Below are 5,514 nucleotides of genomic sequence, written 5' to 3' on the forward strand. Positions count from 1 at the left end.
ACAGATGTTTGTCCTGACGATCACATCAACAACATGGGAGGAGAAGGACAGATGTTTGTCCTGACAATCACATCAACAACATGGGAGGAGAAGGACAGATGTTTGTCCTGACGATCACATCAACAACATGGGAGGAGAAGGACAGATGTTTGTCCTGACAATCACATCAACAACATGGGAGGAGAAGGACAGATGTTTGTCCACGATCACCTTGAGGGTGTGAACAGAAAGAGTGAAGCTACAGAGAAGAGAAGAGAAGAGAAGAAAAGAAAAGAAACAGAACTGAACTGAACTCATAAATAAAAATAAATAATAAAGACAGAAAATGAAACAGAAACAGTAAAGAAACTGAAAAAGAGAAATAAAATAGAAATAAATATAAAAATGAAATAATAACAAACAGAAACAAAAAACTGACGACGTGTTTTAGAAATGACATGTCGGGGAAGACGGAGAAGAGAATCAGTGTGAGAGGAAAAGAACGAGGGATGAAAGAAAAGTAAAATCCTGTCCCTGATATTTACCTGCTGATCTCCGCAGACAAAGAGTCAGTTCTTCACACCAACAGGTGCTGATGTGATCTGTGATGTGATACGTGATGTGATGTGATCTGTGATGTGATACGTGATGTGATACATGATGTGATGTGATACGTGATGTGATGTGATAAGTGATGTGATACGTGATGTGATACGTGATGTGATATGTGATGTGATACGTGATGTGACACCTGATGTGATACGTGATGTGATATGTGATATGTGATGTGATACGTGATGTGATATGTGATGTGATACGTGACGTGATGTGATACGTGATGTGATACGTGATGTGATATGTGATGTGATACGTGATGTGATATGATACGTGATGTGATATGATACGTGATGTGATACGTGATGTGATACGTGATGTGATGTGATACGTGATGTGATGTGATACGTGATGTGATACGTGATGTGATATGATACGTGATGTGATACGTGATGTGATGCGTGATACGTGATGTGATGTGATACGTGATGTGATACGTGATGTGATACGTGATGTGATACGTGATGTGATATGTGATATGTGATGTGATGTGATATGTGATGTGATACGTGATGTGATATGTGATATGTGATATGTGATGTGATATGATACGTGATGTGATGTGATACGTGATGTGATACGTGATGTGATGTGACACGTGATGTGATATGTGATGTGATTAGTGATGTGATACGTGATGTGATATGTGATGTGATGCGTGATGTGATTAGTGATGTGATACGTGATGTGATGATACGTGATGTGATACGTGATGTGATGTGATACGTGATGTGATACGTGATGTGCTTAATGATGTGATACGTGATGTGATATGTGATGTGATACGTGATGTGATTAGTGATGTGATACGCGATGTGATATGTGATGTGATACGTGATGTGATTAGTGATGTGATATGTGATGTGATACGCGATGTGATTAGTGATGTGATACATGATGTGATTAGTGATGTGATACGTGATGTGATACATGATGTGATTGATGTGATACGTGATGTTATGTGTGATGTGATATGTGTGATGTGCTATGTGTGATGTGATACGTGATATGAGACGTGATGTGATTGATGTGATACGTGATGTTATGTGTGATGTGATATGTGTGATGTGCTATGTGTGATGTGATACCTGATGTGATTGATGTGATACGTGATGTGATACGTGATGTTACGTGTGATGTGATACGTGATGTGATACCTGATGTGATTGATGTGATACGCGATGTTACGTGTGATGTGATACGTGATGTGATACATGATGTGATACGTGATGTTATGTGTGATGTGAAACGTGATGTGATACATGATGTTACGTGTGATGTGATACGTGATGTGATACCTGATGTGATTGATGTGATACGCGATGTTACGTGTGATGTGATACGTGGTGTGATACGTGATGTGATACGTGATGTTACGTGTGATGTGATACGTGATGTGATACGTGATGTGATGCGTGATGTGATACCTGATGTTATGTGTGATGTGATACGTGATGTGATACGTGATGTGATATGTGATGTGATATGTGATGTGATACGTGATGTGATTGATGTGATACGTGATGTGATACGTGATGTTATGTGTGATGTGATACGTGATGTGATACGTGATGTGATATGTGTGATGTAATACGTGATGTGATATGTGATGTCATGTGTGATGTGATACGTGATGTTATGTGTGATGTGATACGTGATGTGATATGTGTGATGTGATTGATGTGATACGTGATGTTATACGTGATGTGATATGTGATGTGATACGTGATGTGATATGTGATGTGATACGTGATGTGATTGATGTGATACATGATGTGATACGTGATGTCATGTGTGATGTGATACGTGATGTTATGTGTGGTGTGATACGTGATGTGATACGTGATGTTATGTGTGATGTGATACGTGATGTGATACGTGTGTGATATGTGATGTGATACGTGATGTTATGTGATACGTGATGTGATACGTGATGTTATGTGTGATGTGATGCGTGATGTGTGATGTTATGTGTGATGTGATACGTGATGTTATGTGTGATGTGATACGTGATGTTATGTGTGATGATACGTGATGTGATACGTGATGTGATTGATGTGATACGTGATGTGATACGTGATATGATATGTGATGTGATACGTGATGTTATGTGATACGTGATGTGATATGTGTGATGTGATACGTGATGTTATGTGTGATGTGATATGTGATGTTATGTGTGATGTGATACGTGATGTTATGTGTGATACGTGATGTGATCATCATCAGTAAAAAGACTCGAAAGTTCAAGAACTCAAATGATATTAACATGATAAACATTAAAGATATAAAACAAGATATCTGTAAAACTGAAGGAACAAACAAAATAGCAGCAAAAATAATAGGAAGAAAAGAAGTGACCCAAAGAAAGAGAATAAGAAAGAAGGAAAGGAAAAAAGAGAAGAAAAATGTCACACAATAGATTTAAATGATAAACTGTTTGTTTTTCTTTATCTTTCTTCATGTTTTCTTTTTCTCCGTTTATTTTAACTTTGTCTAAGACTTTTAATACCAAATAACAAAAAGATAGATAGATAGATAGATAGATAGATAGATAGATAGATAGATAGATAGATAGATAGATAGATAGATAGATAGATAGATAGAGCAGAATAGATATTGAAAATATTTTGCAAGACACAGAGAGAGAGACAGACAGACAGACAGACAGACAGACAGACAGACAGACAGACAAAACGATGAGGACATCTGTGTCAAAAACAGAGAGAGACTGAAAGAGAGACAGATTGAAGTGGGCCGTCATCCTCTGCTGTCTAACACTCCTACAGTACGACCTGCAGCAGCATCAGTGTAAACACGTCTCTGTGTGTGTGAGTGTGTGTGTGTGTGTGTGTGTGTGTGTGTGTGTGTGTGTGTGTGTCTGCAGCCTGTTCCCCACAGACCCTCAGCGGAGGCGTCACATGTGCGCTAAACGGATCCAGGACGCAACAACTGCTGCCACATTTGGTGCTCAGGACGGGCCAAGATGGCCGCCGCATCCAACTCTCAAACACGGGCTGTGTTTAATTTCAACAAGGAGCAAGAGCTCATGCTCATGTGGGGCCTCAATAGACCCCATACGCAGATGTTTAGGGGCCTTTGTTATCTGGAGAGCACCGTTAATTGTTTCACTCCTGGACAGAATAACGGACGGGGTTGCCAATGTGTGTGTGCGCGCGTGTGTGTGTGTGTGTGTTTGTAACACTGATGTCTGCTGTAGTGAGCGTTTTGTTCACTGCTGCTGTAAGAAACACAACAAAACGATGTTAAAGGTCTCAGATGGAACACGAGTCATAATCATTTATAAAAATAGATAAATCTGTAATATTTAACAGAAACATTTTGGCCACGACAAACGAGCTCGGAATAAATACATATCACTGAAGATGTTATTTTCACACAAGTCCTAAAGGGACGGTTGCCAGGTCCGTGCTTTTCCATTTCATTTGATGTGTTTTTTTTTTTTAATACAAAGCTAAAATATAGAGATTATTATCACTGCACATGGCTTTGGATCCTGATTACATTAACAGCTAAAACACGTTTCTTACACACACGCGATACGAACGGCTTTACGCAGAAATACGAATGAGACACACAAGAAGTGAAAGGAAATTAAAGCCTTTTTTTTCTCCATCTGTTTCATTTTGTTAATGAAGCCCCGAGAATGTATAAGACCATCAGACTCTGTACGATCGCTGGGTGCGGCGTCTTTCCCCAAAACCTTAATTAACGAAAGCATTTATTAGTGTTTATTGTAATCAGGTGAAAAACCCCTGAGCGTCAGGTTCCAGGTGTCAGGAGGAGCTGCTGAGATCAAAGGCTTTAGATTTCCTTTCATGTTCCTCTCCTTTATTTTACACTCTTCATGTTTTATTTGATAATAAATTAATAGAAAATTTTATAAGTAATAATAATAATTTTTATAATAATTATTTACAAACAGCTTTAGAGAAATGTGAATATGAACTCACTTTATTTTACTGACCACGGAGTCGGTTTGCTCTGCCTCCTACTGTCGGGCAAAAAGGTTCTGTGTAGAAGAACACACTAACGATGAAGATGAGGAAGATGAATGGAGGTTCCTTACACCCTTAAAGAAAATGGTATCAGGAACCAAAGCAGGGTTTCACAGTGGTGATGTAGGAGAACTTTTTTTTTTGGTTCCTCCTGTAAACGGGTCTCGATCTTCTTTGTCCTTAGTGTCATGAAGAACCTTTTCCCACATAGAGAACCTTCAGTGTAATGGACATGTTCTTCAGAAGCACACTAAAGAACTTTATATTTACTGTATGTGTGTACTACATGAGTACAGACCGTGGAGACGCTGAAGATCAGGGAAAAGAAGGAGCTGAAAGATTCTACACTATTTCTAGGTCTTTAATTAAACAGAAGCAGGATTGTGATACAGATCATGGTTTTGTGCAGAAGGTCCGAGTCTGATCTCAGACGAATCTGATCTAACGTCTAATGTCACACAAACACGAAGAGTATTAAATTAGTGCTGTTTCAACACTGACATGTGCACAGAGTTACAGCTAGAATTCTGATAAAACTTTCATCTCGGAAGAAATTAGGATTTTATTTAAAGCTTCTTTTTGGTTTAATTTTTATACACGATTTACATTCAGGTTGATTTATTCTCTAAATGTGTTTAAATTTACATAAAATGTTTATTATAAAAAGGCTGAGAAATGAAACGAAGACGTGTGTGTGTGTGTGTGTGTGTGTGTGTGTGTGTGTGTGTGTGTGTGTGTGTGTGTGATATTTATAAATACACACACACTTTAGAATGTAATTATTTTTGATTCATCAGTTCTCGATATTTTACTTAAGAAATACAGAATCAATCAAAAATATCAATAAGAATAATTTACTGAATTAATTATTGTTTAATGTTTAACACACACACACACACAC

Source organism: Tachysurus fulvidraco, chromosome 10 (assembly GCF_022655615.1).
Source record: "Tachysurus fulvidraco isolate hzauxx_2018 chromosome 10, HZAU_PFXX_2.0, whole genome shotgun sequence".
NCBI classification, from domain to species: domain Eukaryota; kingdom Metazoa; phylum Chordata; class Actinopteri; order Siluriformes; family Bagridae; genus Tachysurus; species Tachysurus fulvidraco.